Source organism: Esox lucius, chromosome 7 (genome assembly GCF_011004845.1).
Source record: "Esox lucius isolate fEsoLuc1 chromosome 7, fEsoLuc1.pri, whole genome shotgun sequence".
Classification (NCBI taxonomy): Eukaryota; Metazoa; Chordata; class Actinopteri; order Esociformes; family Esocidae; genus Esox; species Esox lucius.
The window spans coordinates 23,460,085-23,487,369 of NC_047575.1; the positions used below are offsets into that span (position 1 = coordinate 23,460,085).

Consider the following 27,285-nt stretch of genomic DNA (forward strand, 5'->3'; position numbering starts at 1 on the left):
ACACGCCATATACCTTGTCGGCGCATTTTAAAACAAACAACCGTGCACTCCAGTGTGTTGATAACATAATTATGCAGCAGATGAACAATTCTCATTTGCATTAGCGTGGTGAGACTGGTTTATACTGTGAAAACTACTGTGGTGGTGTTGTGTAATCACAGTGTTGTGATCACGTGACCTGGCTGAAGCGTGCGTGCCGTCGGTTTGCCCTAGGGGTGACGTCTGTCGGAGTAATCATCAAAAGACTTGTTTTATTGTCACTCTGCTGTACCTCATCCCTCCTCAACCTGCCTTCCCTGGTCCCCAGACTCAATATTAATCAGCACACTGGGACAGTCATTCACGGCAGACCTACAGCTAGGGCAGGAACGCAGTGCTATTCAATTTCAAGAGAAGTTAAAGGAAAGTTGACCAGCAGAATTAAAAACACGTATGGAATGTCTGTAGGTCTTTTGTGCGAGTCTACAGGAAAGTTTACCGATTATACAACTGAAAAAAAGATTTGCTACTTTGCAAAGAAATGGTATGTAGTTGCTCTTACTTTAAAAACAAACTCAAAAAAGGAAAGCAAGCGGGCACACATACACCCCCGCGCAAACACCTTAAATGTGGTGCGATGTGTGACATCAAGAATTACATCAGTGTCTCCTTTGTCACCTGCTGTGAGAAGTGTGGCCACAGCTCAAGAGGTGAGTGCTGCTGTTTTTAACCTGAGGTGTTGCTAGTTCAAATCTCTATCTGCTCAGCCGTGCACACTGCAAGCTGTTTAACAGTTTACACTGCTCTGAGTGCAGCCAGGCGGCCACACCTACTGTACCCTCCGTGCAAATGAAGTGATACAACTTCACAGCTAAGTGGCAAGTCTCTTAAAGAGATAGATCTCCCTAAAAAGGAATAGCTTTTCATTGTCTTTACCCAGGAAAACAATCCATATTTTTCAGGCAAATGTTTTTTGCATTTATGGCACAAATTCCCATGTTCCATTTTTACATAATTGACCAAAAACTACATACATAAATGAACCAAGATTTTGTAAAATTTGCAGAACAAATCCCATTCAAGTAGAATCATTTTTAACTGACACATTTATCTAATCTCTAAAGTTTGTTGAACTATCCCTATAACAAGAGAGATAGTGAGTGAGAGAAAGAGTTTGAGGTTGGAAGGGATGAGACCAAGGGAAATAAAAGGGAGGAACGAGGTGGCCAAACAAACAGAGAGGAAATGGAGTGCTTGTTGGAGCCATGAGGTTCTAGAATTGAAATAAAAACATACCCAATACACAGTCAGAAGGGAACAGAGTTTCATTGGGTTAGCCAGCTGAGGGAAAGGAAAGGAATGGAACATGTGCTTTAGGAGAGATAAGAGACAGATGCAGCAGCCTGGGGGATGCCAGAGGGAGAAGGAGGGAGAAGAAACAGCATAGTCTCACCGTTCAGCCTCCCCTCAACCACCCTTTTCAAGGCCTTGTTTTGAGGCTGGAGGTATGGAGGGTGTCAGGGGAGGTGAATAGTAGCAATGATGCTGGGCTCCAGACAGCACTGCAAGTACACTCACCTAAAGGATTATTAGGAACACCTGTTCAATTCCTCATTAATGCAATTATCTAATCAACCAATCACATGGCAGTTGCTTCAATGCATTTAGGGGTGTGGTCCTGGTGAAGACAATCTCCTGAACTTCAAACTGAATGTCAGAATGGGAAAGGTGATTTAAGCAATTATGAGCGTGGCATGGTTGTTGGTGCCAGACGGGCCGGTCTGAGTATTTCACAATCTGCTCAGTTACTGGGATTTTCACGCACAACCATTTCTAGAGTTTACAAAGAATGGTGTGAAAAGGGAAAAACATCCAGTATGCGGCAGTCCTGTGGGCGAAGATGCCTTGTTGATGCTAGAGGTCAGAGGAGAATGGGCCGACTGATTGAAGCTGATAGAAGAGCAACTTTGACTGAAATAACCAGTCGTTACAACCGAGGTATGCAGCAAAGCATTTGTGAAGCCACAACACACACAAGCTTGAGGCAGATGGGCTACAACAGCAGAAGACCCCACTGGGTACCACTCATCTCCACTACAAATAGGAAAAAGAGGCTACAATTTGCACGAGCTCACCAAAATTGGACAGTTGAAGACTGGAAGAATGTTGCCTGGTCTGATAAGTCTCGATTTCTGTTGAGACATTCAGATGGTAGAGTCAGAATTTGGCGTAAACAGAATGAGAACATGGATCCATCATGTCTTGTTACCACTGTGCAGGCTGATGGTGGTGGTGTAATGGTGTGGGGGATGTTTTCTTGGCACAGTTTAGACCCCTTAGTGCCAATTGAGCATCGTTTAAATGCCACGGCCTACCTGAGCATTGTTTCTGACCATGTCCATCCCTTTATGACCACCATGTACCCATCCTCTGATGGCTACTTCCAGCAGGATAGTGCACCATGTTACAAAGCTCGAATCATTTCAAATTGGTTTCTTGAACATGACAATGAGTTCACTGTACTGAAATGTCCCCCACAGTCACCAGATCTCAACCCAATAGAGCATCTTTGGGATGTGGTGGAATGGGAGCTTCATGCCCTGGATGTGCATCCCACAAATCTCCATCAACTGCAAGACGCTATCCTATCAATATGGGCCAACATATCTAAAGAATGCTTTCAGCACCTTGTTGAATCAATGCCACGTATGAATTAAGGCAGTTCTGAAGGCGAAAGGGGGTCAAACACAGTATTTGTATGGTGTTCCTAATAATCCTTTAGGTGAGTGTATAGTGGATATAAAAAGTCTACATACCCCTGTGAAAATGCCAGTTTTTTTTTGTAAAAGAATGAGACATAGATAAATCATGTCAGAACTTGTACCCCTTTTAATGTGACCTATAATGTGAACAATTCAATTGAAAAACAAACTGATATCTTCGAGGGGGAAAAATGAAAAATAAAAACATTACAATAACCTGGTTGCATAAGTGTGCACACCCTCTTATAACTGGGGATGTGGCTGTGTTCAGAATTAACCAATCACATTCAAACTAATGTTAAATAGAAGTCATTACACACCTGTCATCCTTTAAAGTGACTCTGATTAATCACAAATAAAGTGCAGCTGTTCTAGTAGGATTTTCCTGACATTTTCTTAGTTGCATCAAAAACCATGGTCTGCAGAGAGCTTCCAAAGCATCAGAGGGATCTGATTGTTAAAAGATATCAGTCAGGAGAAGGGTACAAAACAATTTCCAAAGCATTATATATACCATGGAATACAGGGAAGACAGTTATCATCAAGTGGAGAAAATATGGCACAACAGAGACATTACCAAAAACTGGATGTCCTGCCAAGAGGCCTACAGCAACATTAAAGGAACTGCAGGAATTTCTGGCAAGTTCTGGCTGTGTGCTACATGTGACAACAATCTCCCGTACTCTTCATATGAATGGGCTATGGGGTAGGGTGGCAAGACGGAAGCCTTTTCTTGCAAAGAAAAACATCCAAGCTTGGCTGAAGTTTGCAAAAACAAACATCAAGTCCCCCAAAAGCACGAGGGAAAATGTGTTATGGTCTGAAGACACCAAGGTTGAACTTTTTGGCTATAATACCAAAAGGTATGTTTGGCGCAAAAACAACACTGCACATCACCCAAAGAACACCATACCCACAATGAAGCATGGTGGTGGCAGTATCATTGTTTGAGGCTGTTTTTCTTCAGCTGGAACCGGGGCCTGGAGGGAATTATGAACAGTTCCAAATACCAGGCAATTTTGGCACAAAACTTTCAGGTGTCCGTTAGAAAGCTGAAGATGAGGTTTACCTTCCAGCACGACAATGACCTAAAGCACACATCCAAATCCACAAAAGCATGGCTTCAAAAGAAGAAGATTAAAATGGCCCAGCCAGAGCCCAGACCTGAATCCAATTGAACATCTGTGGGGTGATCTGAAGAGTGCTCTGCACAGGAGATTTGGAGCGATTTTGCAAAGAAGAGTGGGCAAATATTGCCACGTCAAGATGTGCCATGCTAATAGACTCCTACCCAAAAAGACTGCTATAATAAAATCAAAAGGTGCTTCAACAAAGTATTAGTTTAAGGGTGTGCACACTTATGCAACCAGGTTATTGTGAGTTTAAAAAAAAATAAAAAATTCTCTCAAAGATTTTAGTTTGCTTTTCAATTGAATTGTTCAAGTTATAGGTCAAATTAAAGGTGGAAAAAGATCTGACATGATTTATCTTTGTCTCATTCTTTTACATCACAAGAACCTGGCACTTTTTATATTCACTGTAGTTGTATTTCTTAACATTATAGTCTTGGCTTAATCAGTCCATTTTTTCATAATTCAAACAGGTCAACTCTGTTCTGGGTCTATAGGTGTTTAAGGTGGCCACTGGGTTTAAGTGTCATATATGTGCTGAATTGTGCCCCATTTCATCATAATTCACTTTCAAACTTGGAATTTCATGGATAACTGAGGTATGATAGTCAATTTATACATAAGACAGAAATAAAGAACATACTAAAATGGGAGGTTTCAATGGTGCCCTGTCATATAAAAACCCACAAAGTTTGGTTACCAGCAAAGACTGCCCCTCAAAACAGAGAATTGTTCAAATGGAATATGACCTGGTCAAAATAAATATCAGAAGACCTCATGAGAGGAGATGTTACAAAAGCACTGTAACCTAATACCTGGGCCTCCATCAGTCTACAGCCAGACAGATGGTGTAAAAACGATAGAAAGGAACCCTCCCCAGGAGTTGGAATTTGGCAGAGATCACAACAATAGCTCATTGTTTAATGGTCAGGGAAGTGACAAAGAACCCAAAGGTAACCACTAAGAATCTGCAGGCATCTCTTGCACATTCTAACATCTGTGTCCATGAGTTAAAAGGCTATTTAAGGGTGTATGTTTAGGATAAAATGTGTATTTGGCATTAGGGTTAGAGTTAGGGTTAGGTGTTAGGGTTAGGCATTTGGGGTTAAGGTTAGGTTTGGGTTAGTTGGCCTGAATATGATTTAGTAGAGAATAGCTTTGTTAGTCCACACAAGAATAGTAAAACCTTCAATGTGTATATATGTGTGTGTGGCGCAGCAGATAGGGGAGGTTCCTGGGCAGGGCCTTTCTAAGAACCGTCCTCATTAACTGCCCATGATAGCTGGCGAGAACACTGCGCCACCCTGGCTCGCTCTCATTAGCAGCTGGCAGCGAGGTGGTGAGATGAGTGGACACTTATATATTTATTTTGAGAATGAGTGGACATTGGCACAGCACGGACCTAACACGCTCCAGATCCAAGAGGGAGATAGAGGGAGGCAGAAAAATGGGAAGAAATTCTCATCTCAGTAGATTTAATTAAAACTGGGGTAAACAGATGGGGAAGATGGAATGAAGTCCAACAGGAGACAGCTCATCTGTCCGTGTTTCTCTCCATACCTCTCCCTCCGTCCTCCATCCCTTGCATCATCCCCTCTTCTAATCTCAACCTTTTTTATATATATTCATCTTGTAGAACGTCCCAGTTTGAAACTTCCTCTTACGTCACGACAACAAACAGAATCAGCCGGTAAGCTCACACCGGCAGCCTGGCTACTGAATGACTGGGGAGCAGTGGATGACGACTGGCCTGGGGAATAGCAGCTTTGGCCAGTCAGGGAGGGAAACCTGTTGTGCTTCATGAGTAGTGGTTAATCCCTTATTAGAAGGTAATCCTAGAGGAAAATAAAGGACAGCAATTAGTTGAAAATACAGACTTTGCAGCCCAGTTTTACAGGGGCGGTGGCCAAGAGCCTCGAACCAAAGATCTAGTCCCCACCCCACTTCGTCTCTCTCTCCTTTTCTCTTTGTCTTCATCACTCTCGCTCTCCATCTTTCTGCCACCCGCCTCCTGCCTCACTCCCAGAAGAACCACATTTTAATTCAAATGTAATCATCAGTGAGCGGTAATATGACCTTCATGGCTGCATGTTAAGGAACGTGGAGCCAACCGTTCAGGCCTGTTGGTCCCTGTGGTCATAGCTGGGGATACAAATGGATCAGAGAGACAAATTAAGCCACTAAGTGAATTAAAATATAATAAATTACCTCTATGACTTGTGGATGTAATAACTGCACATGAATTGAACACGTTTTATAGACAGCTGTAATACATTTGAATAATGCTTTATATACAGCTGCAACACATTTGAATAATGCTTTATATACAGCTGCAATACATTTGAATAGCCCTTTATAGACAGCTGCAACACATCTGAGTAGCACTTGCAACTGAAAGTAACACCGACATGTAGATGATTATAAAATGATACCAACCAAACAACAGAAGTAACAGTTAGACATACGCCCAAAACATTAATGTAACAACCAAAAAGTTTTCCACATTCTTTCCACTTGTTTTCTTGCTCGATTCCCTACAACATTACTCTCATTATGCTTTCAACCTTTTCACTGGTGATGCCAAATGTATTTCGTATTCTGTGGCCGAGCAAAAAGCTCTAAACTGATTATCCCAGTATGAACCGTGGCAATCCTTGATATTGTTGCTTCTGAAAGGGTTTCCCATATGCCTTCAGAGTTTTATGACACAATGTTGCGTCTGCTTTGCAAGGGATAAATTAAGCATGTGAAAGTCTAAGCAAAGCCCTCATTTTCCAGTTAATCAAATCTCCCCCTAATCAAATTAGCGCACATAATTCCTCTGGATGTGTGGCACAAAAAAGGCATTATCTCCTTCTCCTGAGCTGGCAGAGAGGGACCCAGTGTGGTGCCCCCCCCCCCCCTCTCTCCTCTGGATGAGTGGCCCTGAATGGAAGAGGAGGGCCTGGGTGGTTGAGGGGTGAGGTGGGGGCTACAGGGGGACATGGGGGGGGTGGGGGCTGTTACTTCCCTAACTGAGCTGGCCATGACCGGGGTAAACTTTGGCAGCGTTTAAGTTCCCAGCTCATTAAAAAGCCTGTCTCAGTGGCCACCTCCAGGGATCACTGGAGCGTTCTGTAATGAGGTACTTGTTTAATTTTCTTTCAAAGGGCCGGACATCTGTGACAACCCCCTTGCCCTCTCCACTCACTGCCCACCCCTCCACCCGCGGAGCCTTTTCTCTTTCCAAACCCCACACAAAGCTCATCCATCAACAGGGCCCTATCTGGTTTGATGAAGTGTCTCCTATTGAATGCAGCTCAGAAAAAACATTTGGAGAAGCGGTTAGGGCCAAAACAATTTCTATTACCTCTGATCTCCTGGAGAAGGGGGAAGAGTCAAAGCCCACAATTAAAATGGCGGCCAAGCTAAATGTCCGTCTGTCTGTCCACCCTCCCTCGGCATGTGATCGGTCGCCGTGAGACTCCCGTCAAACCAACAAATATCAGCCACGCTGACCTTCACTGCAAGCTCCAGCACACAGTACCCACGCATCGCCTCCACACCACCATAAAAGGCATTAGGTCTGCCCCCCCCCTCTTCTCCCTCCCTCCCTGCCTAACCCTGTAATTGGAATTCAAAGCGGCGAGTGCTGCGTCTCTCTTCGTTGGTCACTTCCACTTATTTCATAATGCGCCTCGATTCTTTCATTATGAGAGCTGTCTGGCTCATATTTGCACCTTGATGCCCTCCTAATGTCCATGGACATGTGTGGAATACCAACACGTCCCCCCCTCCCCCCGTTACCCCTCCCTCTACGCCACCTCTGGCACACTGCTTATCAGAGAATATAGGCAGAACTGTGCGGGGGAGAGGGATGAATGGAGGGATGAGTAGGAATGATAGCGGGAGGGAATGGGGGAGGGAATGGGGGAGGGGAGGAGTGGCGTTGGGAGAGATATTCCGTGGGAGACAGCAAGCAAGGAAGGGGCCTCTGAAAACATTTGGCAATTTGCACAATGTAAACAGGCAATAACAATGTGGTCCAGGGTGCAAAGGTCAAACCCATGGATCATGCATCAGCTGGCGCGTGGTTATTGTTCTGTTTCCCTCAGCCTGTCAGACAGAGGGTGAGGGAGGGAGAAGGAGGGAGACACGGCCAGTTTGAAGCCTTTATGGGTAAAGATAACTAAAACAGCATGTTACTGTTAGAATGCCACTAGAGAGCACCATCTGTGTTGTTCAACAGGGCTTGACTTTCTACTGGAAAGGCCAAAAGAGAGAGAGAGAGAGAGAGAGATAGAGAGAGAGAGAGAGAGAGCGAGAGTGAGGGAGGAGGAGAGAGGGAGATAGATAGAGAGAGAAAGTGAGGGAGGAGGAGAGAGGGAGAGAGAGAACTTCCAGTTAATCTGGTGAAAGAACAACCATGATGATGCCAATACCACTGGCTAACTCTAAAACAATTTTTTTTTACTTGAGCACACTGGCAAATATGGAAGATGTAACTGTAGTGAATCAGCGTGATCGTACTATAAAGATGTGAGAAATCTGACCTGTAGTTGAGAAGAATAAAAATCTTCTTTTCACGTCACGATTATTGGAACTTCTGCATTATATACTTTGTGCACCCTCTTCTTGGCAAGATAACAGTGCTTAGTCATCTCCTATAAGTTTTGATGAGGTGGGAGAACGTGGACCTATGGAGAATCGTTTAAATGTCAAACCACCATCCTCACTAGGGGGCAAAATACACACGCATCCTGTTTCAGGCAGGTTCATCACAGATCCAGTTGATTTGAATCTCTTAATTATTAATTATTGTGGAGGACAATGTACTGGTTAGTCATGGCAATAATGTGACAGCTTCAACACCACTGCCAAATTTGATAAAACTACCCAAGAGAAAATGTAAATGGTCAAGCATTAACAGAAGAGCTAATGTGTTACAAGTAGCCAATTAAATGTGAAATGTAAAACCAGTAACTGAGCCAGGCAATGGCAGAATCCCTATGTTTTGGTTTTCTAAATCCATGCCAATTCTGTTAATGTGGTTTTCATCAGGGGGTGGGGCTGACAAGGTCATCTTGACACGTGACCTTGTGGGATTAATCTTGTGGTCTTGCTGGGCAGTGTACTGTAGAGAAGGGGCAGGGATTCAGGGTCTGGAAGGGGGGGGGGGTGTTCTGTAAGGGAGGGCAGGACAAGGAGGGAGAAACACTAGTGCTATCTATCTCCCTCTGACAGACAACATGGTATGCTATCAACCCTCCAAGTAGACTTTGTTGAAGGGGTCCTTCTGTGGGAATGTGTGGGTACGGAGTGCCAACCATTGGGATACTAGTGCATATCAGAACGGTAGCACATTTTTGCATGAGAGTTAAAGTGTGTCTGAATGCATCCGCTTAACGCTCATATTCGGATTATCTTAAATACTCCCCTCCCATCATGAATGACTCTATCAGCTTTGTGTTGTTTTTGTGTATTCTATATTTTGCCATCACCTAGAACGATCGTGTAAATGTCGTTCTGGTGATCCATTTTAACCACGGAACAACGTCACTCAGTTGTCTTTCAGTCGTGAAGACAAAAGAGCTGGAAAACATCAAGGCCTCCCAGATGAAAGAGTACAGCGAGCCATTTCCAACAGATAGTTGGAAGCGACACACTCCACCGCTTTAGTGAAGTACAGTCAGACGACGGAAGCATTCGGCTAGAGCTGAACACCGCCTTCAGCCCACGTCCAGGCCTCTGCCGTACGCCACTCTGGCGGCACACTTTTTGGGTAGGTCCATTCTGCTCTGGGCAAAGGCCTTGGCACGGCCTTGAGAGCTGGCGAGTGGAGCGCAGCGCGCTCACTCACCCGCACGGACGTGAGGTTAGGTCCTGCCAGACTGTGTGGTGTCAGTGCACCTCACCCCCAACCCCCATGGACCCCACACCCCCAACAACAGACCCCTACTGTAGCCATGTATGAAGTGGTTTAAATCATGCATGGTGCTGCCGAAGGCGTGTGTCACCCGTCCAGAGTCCCACACCACGGCCGACGCACAGAACCCCGGGAATCACTGGCTGTCAGCAGCCTTTATTGGAAGAGACAAGGACAGGAAAGCCTCTGCAAACACCGCAGGAAAAAAAACAGATGGTTGCAGCGTGAAAATAAAATTGCCAGCGTACAGACAGACGCATATTAAAGTGGCTACCAGAGATTTGACTAGGCCAGTCTTTAAAGCTGCAGGGCACAACGTTCAGGGGAATATGTCCTCACTTACATTTAACCATGAACTGTTGATGATGACAGCTTTGTCTGTTTAGTTCTGTTGCTCTGTCATGTAAATGACAGGTCCAACGATCCAATTACGTTTTCCTTGGAAAAGCCCCAAGTGCAAGTAGACTATTTATAAGTGATGTGTAAGTGATGTAAGTAGCAATGTATCAATATATGTTGTATTTACATAATCATATATGACTCAAAACATGATCTTAGCATAACAGTCTCTTTTAATCAGAAAGTTACTAACACCTATTTCTGTTTGATTCTACATTAGGATACCCTCCATGTTTCCTTGCAAACCAAAAGAGCATTCCATTGCCACAATGTACACTAATTCTCACAAATAATTTATTCCGATTTGATAAATTCCCGCATGTCAAGTGAAATTGAGGTACACACACAGTGTGCAAGTAAACAACAGTCAAACTGAAACACAGGCTAATATTCAAGATTAGGATTAGGGTTTATTTATGGCACATGGTGAAATAAAACATACAGTAAACAGTGTGGAGAAGCCACTCTAGCTACACCATAATCCCATTTGGATTATAATGACATTATTGAAAAGCATGTCAGGCTTAGCCTCGCTACAGTAAACTAAATGATGCCAGCTAACATACATGCAGGGATTCAATTCCAGATTCAGATATGTTGCTGCAGTGCTATTGTTATTAAAATAGCCTCTAGATTACTGAACTGTCCTATGTTGTGCCACCTCTTATATACTTAATGAACAGATCCCCAAATCAACCAATCCAATGGATTCTAAATGTTACGATCTTCTCGCCTCAACGTGCACTGTATCCTGTATCCAGTAGGAGCCACTACCACTAAGATGCAACTTGGGTAAAATGCAGTAATTTCAGGGATCCCCTTGTATTGACAGCCTTTTTTCGATTTGCAACAACTAATGCTGGAGAGTGGATGATTTCTGCAACCCTTCCTTATAGGCATCCATGCCCAACCCTTCTGCTTTTTCAAAAACCTGCTATTCAAGGGAAGTGACGTGGGTCAGTGAGTGTGTGGGGCCTGCTAAATCACCTGACGACCTTAGCTTTTTGCAGGTGCCAAAGCCACTTAAGGGATTCACTAGGGTGTGATGAGACCAGCAAATCCTGTCCTCCCCCCTCCTGAGCTGTACTGGGCAGTTGGCCTCACACAATGGGCCTATCAGCCACTCGTCTCAAAATCAAATCTAGACTCAAATCTAGTCTGTGCGGTTCAGCTTGAAAGGAAAATCCAACTGATATTTCTATCTAACTTGCACCTTTCAATTCTGCTCCACAAGAGTTCAAACATCTTCCTTTGTGACCTTCAAAGGAGAGTCTAAGCCATTCTAACCTGATGCCCAGGCTAGTGTGACCTTCAAAGGAGAGTCTAAGCCATTCTAACCTGATGCCCAGGCCAGTGTGACCTTCAAAGGAGAGTCTAAGCCATTCTAACCTGATGCCCAGGCCAGTGTGACCTTCAAAGGAGAGTCTAAGCCATTCTAACCTGATCCCCAGGCTAGTGTGACCTTCAAAGGAGAGTCTAAGCCATTCTAACCTGATCCCCAGGCCAGTGTGACCTTCAAAGGAGAGTCTAAGCCATTCTAACCTGATCCCCAGGCTAGTGTGACCTTCAAAGAAGAGTCTAAGCCATTCTAACCTGATCCCCAGGCCAGTGTGACCTTCAAAGGAGAGTCTAAGCCATTTTAACCTGATCCCCAGGCCAGTGTGCACAATGTTTGGTTGGAAGTTCAGAGCAGACTGGCCAGTGCCCCCAAAACCTCTCTGTTCTGTCTGGCTCAATCAGATCTACTTTTTTTTGAAGAGATTGCAAACAACCTGGAACAATATTAACTTTGGTTATGTTTACTGTAGTGTCAGTGGGACACGCTGTGTGTTCTAGAATGTGCTGGAAGAAGGACTGCATTCACGGAGTGAATGGTAGAAAAACAGGGCTCTAGGTCAAAAACCTAATATTAGCAAGAATAACATGAACAAGAAGCACATTTCTTCGACACATATCTTGATTTTGTTATGTTTTACTGCGTTACTCCATGATGCAGTTTAACAAAACGAAGGCGGGTAAATGTTAAATGTTACTTAATTCATTGACTAAGACAATTCCCAAATAGGCTCTGTCTACGCAGGTCTGGTTAGGCAATACGTCCGACAGCCCCTCAGTCAATCTCGTTGAGTAGGGGGCACCACCAGATAAAACCATGGTCAAAATACATACAATACAGAAAGTATTTCAGCAATGACACATACATGTTACATTGATGAGATATGTGTAACCTAGCAAAAGGTGGCAATAATTGCAGAAGTTGTGTAGCAAGAATCAACTAACGACATGATTGTTCCCCTAAATTCCCCTGGTGGCAGATGTGTGTGTGTGTGTGTGTGTGTGTCTTTGATTAAATTCATTAATATACATGCCTGGCTCTGATACACCAGGCTGTGGCATATGGTAAAAACCAGGAACAGGATAGAAGTGATTTGCTGTTTGCTCAGAAAAAACAAACAAGCCAACAGGTCCTAGCAGATGGCAACGTAGCGTGGAGCACTGCTCCGCATGGTGGGAGGGAATGGGCAGATGCGCCTGTAGGAGCCGGCTGGCTCAAGCGGACGGAGACAGGGACGGAGATGGGGACAGAGACAGGGATGGAGATAGGGATGGAGATGGGGACAGGGACGGAGATGGGGACAGAGACGGAGATGGGGACAGAGACAGGGACGGAGATAGGGATGGAGACGGGGACAGGGACGGAGATGGGGACAGAGACGGGGACGGAGATAGGGATGGAGATGGGGACAGGGATGGAGACAGGGATGGAGACAGGGACGGAGATAGGGACGGAGACGGGGACAGGGATGTAGATGGGGACAGGGACGGAGATGGGGACAGAGACAGGGACGGAGATAGGGATGGAGATGGGGACAGGGACGGAGACAGGGATGGAGACGGGGACAGGGACGGAGATGGGGACAGAGACGGGGATGGAGATAGGGATGGAGATGGGGACAGGGACGGAGATGGGGACAGAGACGGGGATGGAGATAGGGATGGAGATGGGGACAGGGACGGAGACAGGGATGGAGACGGGGACGGAGATAGGGACGGAGACGGGGACAGGGATGGAGACAGGGACGGAGACGGGGACGGGGATGGAGACAGGGATGGAGACAGGGACGGAGATAGGGATGGAGATGGGGACAGGGACGGAGATAGGGATGGAGACGGGGACAGGGATGGAGACAGGGACGGAGACGGGGACGGGGATGGAGACAGGGATGGAGACAGGGACGGAGATAGGGATGGAGATGGGGACAGGGACGGAGACAGGGATGGAGACGGGGACAGGGATGGAGACAGGGACAGGGATGGAGACAGGGACAGGGACGGAGGACTGGATTCCAGTAGCTAGTTATTGCCCTTGGCCCTTGGAACGAACAGTAAACAAATAAAACATCCTTCTGCTTTCCTGTGAGTTGAGCCTTTCATCCGGAGCTGATTCTAACTCCCTGTTCATTTCAAAGCGGGTGGGAAGAAAGCTTGTTTGTGTTTGTTGAAGGCAGAAGTGCTCAAGGCTTGCTACTAGTCACAAAACAACAGACAGAACATACGTCTGTGATAATGGCGGAGTTGGCGGTGAGCAGCTTTTCATTTGTCTCCCCCTCCCTCCTTGAGCGCGTGTGTCTGTGAGGCTGGCAGGCCTTGCTGTTTCCCATTCAAATCGGCTTCATTAGTACTGCATGTGGGAATGTATCTGCTACACACCACATACAGCTGACTTCCTCCCAGGTTTTCAACAATGTCCTTTCATAATCACCAACAATCACTGGATTGGTAGTATATTTTTAACATCTTTTTATGTTGTTCATAATGTTCTCTCTGAAAGCATGCCATAAGCAAGCGTTTTTTAAGGAAGTGTTTTGGAGTATCAGGTTTTGTTGTTCTGATATAAGTGTCTTCTAAATGACATACTGTACTAGTATCACCCATGGGCCCTGACTTCATTTAAACGTGGGGATGTAGCATATTCTGGGGCCTATTCTTTTAGCCAATTTGAACCTATTTTCCTGCAACTCTACACGACATCTCATCAATGGGAATGCTTGTTTGCTTGACTGAACACAATCATTTTTTAGATAATTTCCACATTAAATTAAATTGGAAGTGTTTTCTGACTAGATTACTAATCAGACCTATTCTACGCCATGGTTACCTGATCATGTATTATATCATTCATTAAATACCTATTTATCCCAATAATACAATATAATATTATACTATATTAATACTTAACATATCAGTTGTTTTACATATCAGTTGTATTACCAAGTATTATTTAAGGTTACCATTTAGTATCAATATAATGATGGCTGTATTATTTTCAGTACTGTAACAAATTGTCTGAACTGGTCAGAAACAGCCTGTGTCACAGTCAAGTGTACCATATAAAAAAGTAAAAAACTAAATAAAATATTACTGATGTTACCTATAGATTCATCACCACAAAGAAATCGGGACACCAAGGACAACGAGTAGAATTTAACATGGACTATTTTTTTACTGACAAACATCAATACAGAAATTTAAGTGTTTTGTGGCTTCTGACAGCCATTTACAAGTTGCTTTCGCACATCAATTGTTGAGCAAACTCCTACCGCGAGTGGTTGCCCTAACCATTTTATTTTTTGTAAAATCAACCTCAGTTCCTAGTCAGTCAAGCACAGTCCTTCTACAAAGGATTTCTCCGCATTCACCCTTCATTCATTCACATTCAGATTTTTCTTTCCTATTTCTGAAGTGTCTTCTGCCTTTCATTTTCTTATTTCGTATTCTGCCAAATGTATTCTGCCTCACAGAGGTATGAACTGATTACTCTTCTGCTTCAGCTATGCAGTCTTCTGCTTTTGCCCTTTTGATCAACATTATTTCCAACGCGGCATTGAAGGATGCACCTATTTGGAAGAATCATCTTTCAATTGCCTGAACCATTGTAATTTCAACTGGCTCCCAATACTTCTTTTTGTACAACTCCTCATTGTCTCTGGGGATGTTTGAGTCATCAGAGTGCTCACGTTCATCAACAAATGTTTTTGGTAGATTCCTTGGTCTGGGAAAACATGGCCTCTTAATTTCAAGGACATCAGCCAATGACACATACTTGTCCCAAAGTCTTGAGAAGATCACATTTGACTGAATGCAGAGAATATTGGATTCAAGGTAGCCAGTGGCATGTTTGGCTTCACATCAGTGGGGATTTCTTAAAGACTGAAAGGGAAGCTTGAATTCCCTCTAAAATGTAAAAAAAAATTATGGTCAAATATGTACTATTGTGTTTTATTAACTAAAAAAGCGTTAAAACACGTTCATCTCTAAAACTAGTTAGTTCAGAATCAGCTACAGGTCGGCTGACTCGATTTTCTTCTCATACAATCCTGCAGCATCACAGTGCATTTCCCTGTTGAAGCCGAGCGTCCATTGACTTCAGTGGGGCTGCTTGGAACAGTTTTTTTCAGTGCTCCGAAAGTAGACGGTGATTGGATAAATGCTGCGATTATGTCACGCCCACGGACGCTCAGCGTCTCTGGGGGTGAATGAAGAGTGGGCTGGCCTGACTCCGGGCTTCCGCGTGATGATTGGAGGATCTGACTATCTGTCAAACTGCATCTCCTTTTGACTGACAGCGATCTGTACTATAAGAAGTCACTGAAGCTATTTCGCGCTCAGTCCCATCGAGGATTTCTCAAGTGTATTTGAAAGACAAACTGCTGCAATATTTCTTGATATTTGTTTGGCGAAATTGCTAGCCGATTTGCATCATACATTTCACACGATTATAGGCTACACCACAATCCTTGTTTCTGTTTTACAAAGTTTAATATATTTTTTTTAGATAGTTCATTCATTCATATACAGTAGTAGGCTAGGCTAGCGTTGTACGCGGGTGAAACTGCGCACGATGGCAGACAGTGCTAATATTGTCGACCTGATTTTAGCTAAGCCATTTGGAAGTCTTCCTTACGAGGAAATAATTCGAATTAAACAGCAGGGCAGATCAACACCTAAAATGTATTTAGTGCAAAAGATAGGGAAAAATAACAGGTATTTTCAGCTCTCCTGGTATGACAAAGTAAGCTGGCTGACTGGAAGTGCTGTGACAAATAAAATGTACTGCTGGCCATGCCTCTTGATGAAACCATCTCACGGATGTAAAATGTTATTGTCTGATGTCCAAAAGACCCCAAAGACCCCGAGTGTCACTACAAATGAAGACCATCAGAGGGTTATAATGTAGGCCGAAAATGAGCTTCCCCTCTTTGAAAGACCAGCAGCCGCCACTGCTTCACATACAGTTTTTGTTTCAGTTTTGATCTCAGATTTTGAAAACACTGTTTCAAAAACCAGCTCCTCAGCTTCCAGAGCGCACCAAATAACCTTTTCTTTTATTTCTACCTCATGCAGTGCTACAAAGATGGTTAGGTCATTCCTGGTGGATGTACTATGCATTGTCCATCTTTTTGGACACGAGTGTTGGTCATCAATTTGGTGAATACTGTCAGAAATCTTTTAAGAGTCATGAATGAAACTGACAATGTCTTGTGCCAGCTTAATAGTGTCTCGTCCCAAGTTAACCTTGTGTAGTTGACTAGTGTGGTAGACATGTCCTTAATCTAGTCCTCATGTAGCACTTAATTGAGGACAAGCTGAGCAGTGGACAAAGAAAGCATCTGGCTGCTATTCCAGCATGAAAGGCCTGGTACGGCACTTGCTCCATCGTAGCACTGTCCTCTACCATATTCTGGGGGCAATTTCAATCAAAGGAGGACATTTTTAATGATTTTAGTCATTGGCAGCATCTGTTCTATCTGTGTTGTACAGCCTGAGGAAGTCACAGAATATCTCAAAGCTGTCAGTCACTCTGTAGCTTATTACCTGCTTGTATTAACTGTATTATTATCTGTATTATTATCCATATTATTATCTGTATTATTATCTGTATTATTATCCGTATTATTATCTGTATTATTATCTGTATTTTTATCAATTTTATTATCTGTATTATTATCAGATTTATTATCTGCATTATTTCGTCAACAATTAAGGAGTAAAATGTGTCATTGTTCACAGTCTCCACTATTTTCCTCAACACAGAGTGAGCTAACATCTGCAGGATCGGATTCTGAATGTCACGTGCAAGCCATATATACTTACAAAGAAGCCACTAGGCAAGTTCTTCGAAGTCTTTGGCATGCAAGCTTAGCAGTTGATGGAAGTTGCCATTGTCTGTGTGACCCTGTTTTGGCATCGCTTGCCTTGACAGATATTTTAGGGACCGATTATTTTCAGTTCAGTTCTGGCACTTCCCATCTCCTAGAGCTTTTGACTTAAGCGTATTTTGCATCGAGTTAGATTAAACTAGTATTGAGATTTACAACTGTAAGAGGATGGGGAAAAATATACAGTCCCTGCTGTATTGATTTGTACAGTAAAGATAACGTTAAGATTTGAGTCTACATTTAAGCATTTAGGTTGAGATCAAATGTTCCTTATGATGACAGTACAGAATGCCAGCCATCATTTTGACACATATGTATTTTAACAAAATATCTAGTCGCACACCTGTATAAAGTTATAGGTAGGTGGGTAGGAGGAAAGGCTTTCAGAAAAAAAGACACTCTTGCACATTATCACTGCTTGCAAGTGTTAAAATGTTAATGGAATTACTGCAATATTTCTCTCAGAGACCTTTGTCAGGCATGTAGATTCCTACAATCACCCATCACCATGAATTAATTCCTCTTACATCTAGTTATGTCGCTAGCTGCTGCATCTATAACCTCCTACCTTTGGGTCTACTGTGCTGGTACTGCCTGCCAATGATCTGTGTCCACCATCATCCTGCAGCTGGATCTAATGAGAACAAAATATATTGGTGAATTCATGAACATGATCAACATCTGTTACAGGCCTTAATAAAATATTGAGTTTATAAATGTCTAGACTTGAGCTTTCAATACAAGCCTATGCTAGTTGATAAGGTAGCTAACTAGCTAGCTGGAAGGCTGGAGCTTTACTGGCTGTAACAATTTAACTATTGTTAAGCCAGTGGTATCTCTGCTGTTGTGGATCGATGTTCTCTTTTTATTTTTGATAGTTCATTGAACATTTTCTTTTGAAAATGTCTTTTCATAGTTGCTGCTAGTGGTGCATCAAACATGGCTACCTTAGCCCTGCATACAGCCAGAAAAACTGTTCGTGATTGAAGACCTGTTCTGAAGACCAAAGAAAATTGGGATTGTCAAAAACTATTCATCTTGACGATACGTAGTGTGATGAGTAAAATTATATTTGTTAATTATTATATAATAATATAATATATATTTGTTTTAATATAGACTAATTAAACATCAATGATGATACTGAGTCAAGACAATATTTGGGTAAAAAAGAAGGGGTGAAATAACATACTTCTGCACCACCATTTTAAATGTAAGGGTGCAATGGCTCTGTTTGCTCCATTACTTAGGAGCCCATGACTACTAGCATCATATATTAACAAATCAACACCAAAAAAACCAAGTTATTCTGTAAGACACAAAATGTTTTTGGGCCATTTATTTGTCTTATAAGCATGCATTTAAATTCAACTTCATTTCACCTATTGTTACAGACACAGCCTACAGGACGACTTGTTAAGCTATTCAGAAGGATCAGAGGACAGGGAGAGAAGAGGAGGGAGACTGCTTAGTCAGCATGTTGCTGAGGAACACCTACAGTGTTATCACCCTGGTCAGCAGAGCCTGAAGCTGGAACCTGTGAAGCACTGCTACAGTGCCCGTTTTAGGAAACCCACGAGACATTTGGCATGCATAATATGTACACTGCACTTCTACGCTCACTTTACCACCCTACCATAGAAATGTCATTATACTTCAGGGCCCCATACCTCCCCCTGAACAGGGCTCTAGAATAGTACCCGTATCTGATTATTGTTCATTGAATTATTGAATGTGTGAGGGTGAGTGCCAGCTGGACAGTGTGGCTATACTGTACACACTGATCGGCCCCATCCTGTCTGTAATCCTAACCCACTGCAATGGGACGGCCAGTGGGGGTACTGGGTGGGTGATCCGGGTGCTTATGTGACGCCCCAGTCCCAAACGGGCGTTTTGAAGAGGGACAGATGGTAGGTGTGGTGAGAGCAGGCAGCGACCAGTCACTCACAGGTAGGGTGAATACCCATCCTCACTTTCACTGTCACTGAGAAGCACACACTCGTGACTAGTGACTGATGTGCTAGGGAAGCGCTTAGGTGTTTAAGGGGCATCCCAGGAAGGTGTGTATAGTGAAGCAGGCCATCCTCATAGCAGCTCTACTCTGCTGCTGCTTGCATTCCTTCCCTTAATCATGCCACAACGCCATTAAAACATGGATAAAACATTTATGAGCCCACACTAACGAGCCAGACAGGTCCTGGTACATACTGAGAGAGAGAGAGAGAGAGTGAGAGAGAGAATGGGAGAGATAGAGAGGGAGAGAGAGAGATAACGAGAGAGTTTGAAAGAGAGAGAGAGAGGATAAAATGGTGAAGGATGGCTGGTCTGGGCCTAGCATGCATGGAATGGGCTTGTTTGAAGATGAGTAATTCTTTTGAGGACCAGTAAGATGAGCTGATTTACTATTCTGTTTCAGCTCAACTGATAATAGATGTTCAAATGTGTACACTTCAATATAAACTGAGAGTCAAAGAGAAGAGCGACCGATTGTGACCGATTACTTCTCTGTATCGTACTTTGCTCGAATATGGAGCACATATAGCTCCTCGGTGATTTGAATATCAAAGCATCACTATACATATTTACATTCTATTAGAATAGCACAACTATAATAATATTACATTGTAGAGTAGGTCTATAGCACACTAAATATCTTCATGTAAAATCTCAAAATAAATATCATGCAAAGTAGTAACTGTTTCAAAAACATAACATTTTAAGTGCTATGAGCAATTTGGATTGTCTAGTCTTTCCATGGATGCAATTTAAAGGAATACATCACCTTTCATGTTTCCTTCACGTTAGTTAGCTCGGAGTCTAAGGCTGTGATTAGTATACATTTGCTCATGTCTGGAATCTTGGTGGTGGTAATTTCATCATTTGCACTTAAGATTGACTATCATCACCTTGCTCTATATAGCAATTAACATACATGGCTTGCTAATGTTAATGATTAAGACAGTCACGGGTGCTGATTAAAATATTTCCCCTTGATTAGTGAACGGTAAACAACTTTACGAAGGCCAAGGCTGATGAACGTGTCCCTGCAATCAAGCTCTGACAAGAGGAGAGGGAACAGCGATGGAGAGGGAGAAAGAGCCAGAGAAAAGAGAGCAGGAGCCACAGAACTGAAGGTCTGCATTCCATAATTAGGGAGCATTTTTTTTCTCTCTCCTCTCTTCCTTTCTTTCCTGAAAAAAACTGACTAGTTAATTGGAGGAATCAAATTTAGTCAAGCACCCCGTCGGCTCAAACCTACATCATTAAAGTTGCCAGCTAACAAACATCAAACGCGAGCCAGCATTAATGAAGCAGATGTATTAATTTCCCATTTATGAGCAGCTCAGCAACTCAGTACCGCTGCTACTCCCCTCTTCTATCCCTCTTTCTTTCTGACAGCACTATTAATGATCTTTAATGCCCCACAGGCAGTAATGGGCCACACTGGGAGAGGAGGGAAAATGCCATTTGTGTTGAAGATTTGAACACAAAAAAATAAATAAATGTTAAAAAAGGAACGAGTGGAGGAAGACACGTTGGTGAGGAGGGGAGGGAGTGCCTCTGACCGTGAGGCGTTGCTCGATCAGGCCCTGGCTCGCTGGGTGTGGCCAGCCAGGCGCAGCCACACTCCGGAATAACAAATGACAGATAGCCTGGCGATTAAATCAACTCTCCTGCTCAAAAGGGCCAGAGCGTCTGATTGTCACTAACAATCTGCCGCTTTTTTTAAACACCTCAGGGAGTTGGAATCAAAAGCAGACGGCATGAAAAAAACATCTACTCTGAGGCAGGCTCAGAACACCTGACACTGAGAGAGACATGGGCCATTACTTATAGTCGCTGGAGAATCTCAGTCATATTGTCCTACCATACCGATATATTCCTCTGCGTATCTGCTGCTATATCCACTTAGGAGAATATTATAAAAGAGGCTATTCTCAAAATGGCACCCAATTCCCAAATATGGTTTGTTCTACAGAACTGAAAAACAACCACATTGTTCTTAGTCCACAGCAATGCTTAAACTACATCAGAATACCACCTTTGAGGTTCTGGGCAGAAACAAAAATCGACTGAAATGTTTCCATTTGAAAGTAGATACTCTTTAATTCAAATTCACAATGGCAAACCACTTAAACACTTAGTGGCATTGAAGTGTGACTCCAGATTTTGTTGAATAAATTGCCACTGGATTGAATATTGTGATGCCATGTTGACAGGCTGCTTGTAGAAATAACATTTAATAGTTAAGGTTTTTGGGAAGCCTTTATATATGTAACTAAAGACAATTATTACATAAGCATAATAACAGAATATATTAGAAGATTGTTATCATATTAGCATAATATTGTTATTACATCTAACAGAAGATGGTTATCACATTGGCATAATTACATATATATTTTTATTTATTTATTTTAATTTACCATAAGATTCTCATATTTGGATAATAACATATTTTAATTTACCAGAAGATTGTTATCATATTAGCATAACAACATATTTGTACTATTAGCATAGTAACATATTTCAATCTAACAGAATATTGATATCAAATTAGCATAATAGCATCTTTATATCTAACAGAAGATGGTTATCACATTAGCATAATAACATTTTAATCTACCAGAATATGGCCCTCACATATGCATAATAACAATCTTCTGGGTGATAAAAAGTCATAGGCAAAATCTTAGAGACTGGAATTCCCATATTTCCTCTTCAGAAACAGCAAGACACGCCATTAAAATGCGTTTAATCTTTTAATTTAGTAGACCTACATTTAGCTTAGTTACTACTAAGTTCACAACATGTTGAAATATTGTTGAAATGCAATGGCCTAGATTCTGTAATTGTCCTTATATCCTGTTTGGACTTACCAACTCATGAAATCTGTCACTACCAAAGTAGACTGAACAAGTCAACAGTAACCATGTTGTCCCCCAAAAATGTTGCAGAGTCCCCAACTAGAGTAAAGTTGAGACTGGTACAGAAGAGTAGCGTATAGTACAGAGTAGGGTAAAATACACAACAGTATGGTTCTAGCCAGTTACTGCTCACTTATATTAGTCGTCTTGCTAATAGCTATATGTAGTACCTCTGGGCATGAAGTATGCATTATAACCCTGTGTGGTGTTTTTGGAAGCGTTGTGGCTGCTAATGGCCATTCAGTGTTACTGAACATTTAAGTTTCCTCTTACAGGAATGTCAACACCAGGTGTGAATCATCCTTGTGAAACTCGGTGATTGGATCACCTAAGTGAGCGTCCTACATCAGGATGCCAAAGTCACAGCCCAAAAGAGTGTAGGGTCCATTTATACTAAGTCAAATTCACAGCCGTAAGAGTGTAGGGTCCGTTTATATTAAGTCAAAGTCACAGCCCGTAAGAGTGTAGGGTCCATTTATACTAAGTCAAATTCACAGCCGTAAGAGTGTAGGGTCCGTTTATACTAAGTCAAAGTCACAGCCCGTAAGAGTGTAGGGTCCATTTATATTAAGTCAAAGTCACAGCCCGTAAGAGTGTAGGGTCCATTTATACTAAGTTAAAGTCACAGCCCGTAAGAGTGTAGGGTCCATTTATACTAAGTTAAAGTCACAGCCCGTAAGAGTGTAGGGTCCATTTATATTAAGTCAAAGTCACAGCCCGTAAGAGTGTAGGGTCCATTTATACTAAGTTAAAGTCACAGCCTGTAAGAGTGTAGGGTCCATTTATATTAAGTCAAAGTCACAGCCTGTAAGAGTGTAGGGTCCATTTACATTAAGTCAAAGTCACAGCCTGTAAGAGTGTAGGGTCCATTTATATTAAGTCAAAGTCACAGCCTGTAAGAGTGTAGGGTCCATTTATACTAAGTCAAAGTCACAGACTGTAAGAGTGTAGGGTCCATTTATATTAAGTCAAAGTCACAGCCTGTAAGAGTGTAGGGTCCATTTATATTAAGTCAAAGTCACAGCCTGTAAGAGTGTAGGGTCCATTTATACTAAGTCAAAGTCACAGCCTGTAAGAGTTTAGGTCGTTATGCACTGTGCATGGTGATCCAGACCTACATACAGTCATGTGTTATGTTCGTTATGCACTGTGCATGGTGATCCAGACCTACATACAGTCATGTGTTATGTTCGTTATGCACTGTGCATGGTGATCCAGACCTACATACAGTCATGTGTTATGTTCGTTATGCACTGTGGCTGGTGATCCACACCTACAGCTGGCAGAGGTTTCACTCTTAAAGTTGTTTGTTGGTTTTTCTCTAACTAAAAGTCTCTGGGGCCTGTCTAGGGACTGACCCTAGATCTGTGCTAAGGCACATATTTATGAGGAGGACAAAAACGCTGCTTTGTGAAGCCAAAATACACACTCAGACTTCTCTGCTGCTACGCCAAGTAAGCATATCCCAGTGCCAATATTCACTTCATTTCATTTTGTTGGGCCATCGTTGGAAATAAGAATTTCTTCCTAATGGACTCTCCTGGTTCAATAACGGTGGTTCAATAAAAAATAAACAGCACATGGGAACAGAGAAGAATGGAACTATATTTTGATTTTTTTTCATTTACTGTAACTTCTGTACACTTCTGTAAATGGATTCACACCAGTTCAATTTGCAGTTTAATGCTACTGGGTCATTTGGAATTGCTGTAGTAACTGCTGTCCATTGACATTGAAAAACATACATTTTTATTGACATTGCAAAACATCAACACTGATTTATAGATACCCACATGTAAATTTAGGGATTCATCGGTAAATACATTCAAATTTTTTATACCTAACACTGTACTTAATACATCTGTCTGTACCAATACCTATTCAACACAGCCATTAGAATTTTGTTGGCATGTACTATAATTGCCATAATTCTTATAGATGACTGAATTGTATGCCATACAACTTTTTAATATTAACAACTCAATACGAATTCAAGTATTAGAGTGGATCTTTACACTATTTTATACACTCCAAGGTACAGTAAGGCATTTGTGCAAATGCTATATCAATGTAGAAAGGAAAAGTGGATAAATATTGGACCAATAGTCACTGCAGTGAAAACTAGGTATTTGAAAAAATTTCCCTTAAGGCTTATACAAGCATTTTCTCATTTGTTTTTGGTTAAAATTAAACAATTCCATGCGAATTGACACATTCAGCTCATCGTCTTCCAAAACCTGCTGTATAAAGCAAAAATGTGTTTTATGAAAAGCTGTTTCAAGTGTAAAGTATCTCCAGACATTGGACATTATAGTAGTTGTTGTTAAAAAAGAAAATACTAGTAAGCAAATATATTGTTTTCTAATATTTGTAATATTTTTGTTTTTAAATAAGCATTTCTCTAGACTCATATTTCATAATATTCCTACTTCCATGCTCTTTACTGAAATGTGTTGACATTCCTGCACACAAGCAGTGCCTTTGAAGTTTGAGTGCATCACACCTCTGTTCTCCTATGGATTCACTGGATCTATTCACTGTTGCCAAATTGTTTTGGTTCCAACAGCTGGTTCTGTGAGAAGACATTCCAGAGGATTCAGGATTCTTGTGATGAAATTTGATCCTATGAAATGAGTGCAGGTCACGTCCTATTGTTGTCTATACTCCCTGCTTTGATGCTGTGTTACGCTTGTCATCACTCTTCTAGTTGAGAAGGTTTGGTGGTACAAACAATTTAGTTTGATTGTCTTACAAGGAACTTCTCATCGTACTGAAATAAATAACTAATTAAAAAGATATTAAAAAAAGGCCTAGAGCATTTTCTCCACTGGCAAACTTATCAGATGAGGGCGTATATTACAGAAATTGATTAGCAATGTCATAAATTGGAGAATTCCAATTATTTATTTATTTTCCATGAATCTGGTGCTATTAATCACACTAGTGGTCACACAATGACAGTATTATAGTAACAATGATGTGATTAATTACATTAAATGATTAAGCAGACACATTTTTTGATTAAGAATGGGCTGATATATCAAAACACAAAACACTTTTTTCCTAAATGCCACACCAAAATCGCACTAGATTTCAACACCCTATGGCATTATGTAACTGATGCTAACAGAGCACTGGCTTTTACCTAGAGTACTGGCTTTTACCACGCCAAAACACTATACCACGCCAAAATAACCTAACAACAATATCACAGCTTTGGTTTTTGTTCTTACCAGGCAGAACTGACAGCACGACACAGGTGCTTATTCCAAGGGAGGCGGCATCAACAGCGGGGTATTGGTACAGATACAGTGTGCCAGTGTGGTCAGAATAGCATCACATCCACCCTGCTCCATGTATCGCCAGCACCGCAGAGAGGCAGACAGGCAGAAGGAACGACGACAGCGAGGCAGGCAGACAGGAAGACGGACAGACATGGAAACAGGCTGCAGGCAGCAGTCATCAGTAGGGTTAAGCCGCCAGTGATCAGGCGATAGAGGAAAACAGCAGCTGGGGGTTGCAGATAACACTCTGTCAGATACCGTCAGGAGGCTGTCTGAATAATGAAGTGAGAACGAGGGAGGAGAAATAACAAAACATAATAATAAGTGCTTTCATTTTTTTATTGCCACAGCCAGTAACCACCACAGCCAGCCGCCATGGCTAAAAACAGGAGGGGATGCATCATTTAGTAGCGGCCTGACTAATGGTCAACACAATGGTCTTTCTGTGAGTGTGTGCGTGCGTGCGTGCGCGTGTGTGTACACGTGTGTACGTGTCCGTCACAAAGTGTGATACAAAATACAACTCCATCGTCAGCCACAGTGTCTCTGCATTTGTTCACCTCGAGTAAAACAACTTCCAGCTACATTATTAGCATGAAGATAATCAACGTCAACATCTACCTGAATAACAAAACAAACCGTACAAATGTCTCCATTGGATGGTGGTATGATTTCCAGTGCCTGGCCGTTCAGCATCTGAGAGCCCCCCCGCCCCCACACCCACCTCCCCACCTCCCCACCTCCCCACCTCCCCAGCTCCCCACCTCGTTGCACTTGCCTATTTTGCTTAGACAGTTTCGTCATCAGTCATTATTCTGGTCCTCTTGATCAACGCCTTCTTTATCATGATATGTTTCTAAAGTGACTTATGACCCCCGCCTCTCCTCCAACACCCAACGATTTCATTAGAGCCGTATTGGGATTGATGGGGCCCTGCCCAGGGAGATTAATCAATTCGAGAACACCCTCCAAAACAGCCGCTGCGCTACGCTGTGGTAGCCTCTGATGGAGCCGTCACTCGGGAGGACAGGGTGTGCAGGAGGCAGGGAGGGAGGGAGGGGAGGGCCAGGGGCTTCAACAGCCTCGTCATGGGGCCACACTGAGTGGGGACTCCAACAAGTCATTCTATCTTCAGGGTTTATGATCAAAATAGTATTCTCTCCTTCACCCGCTCTCCATACATTCTGCCCTTCCAATCCCTCCCTCCCATTCCGCCCTGCGCCGTTCCGTTCTGTACTGCTATGATTTACAGCTAGGACTCAGGTCTTCCTGGGAATTGATTTCCTGGGGACTGCTAGCTCCAATCCTTTCTGTGAGGGCCATAACGATCAGGCTGCGGATCATTAGTCTGGACCACTGTTTTCGATTGCTCCTCTCTACCGTGTTGCGCCGGCCGGGCCGGCTGGATGCCATACATCTTCCCTGCGGCACAGTGGCGGCGCAGTCCCTTTAAATCGCTTGCTCCTACCCCACTGCTCCCTCCAAACACAGCTCATGATCCTCATCCATCTTCCCAGCACTCTGCTGCAGCGTGTATTTAAGGAGGGGAGAGAGGAGCACTGGAACCGAGTCAGCAGCGCATGGTTATGACCCTCCTCCATAATGATCTGGTCATAACCCTAACCCCACCCACTGACCTGGGCACAACCCTAACCCCACCCACTGACCTGGGCACAAC

At 42.8% G+C, this 27,285-nt stretch overlaps 1 protein-coding gene and 1 long non-coding RNA gene across 13 annotated transcripts in view; one reads left to right on the forward strand and one right to left on the reverse strand.

Annotated features, from left to right (window-relative positions):
• The window catches only part of auts2a (activator of transcription and developmental regulator AUTS2 a), a 447,079-nt gene that overhangs the window by 75,657 nt on the left and 344,137 nt on the right, over positions 1–27,285 (reverse strand). The gene's annotated exons all lie outside the window — the stretch shown is intronic.
• On the forward strand, positions 138–20,522 carry LOC109615977. The gene is made up of 3 exons (XR_002197002.1): positions 138–689; positions 18,790–18,908; positions 20,394–20,522. It is a non-coding gene; the product is annotated as an uncharacterized LOC109615977 (long non-coding RNA).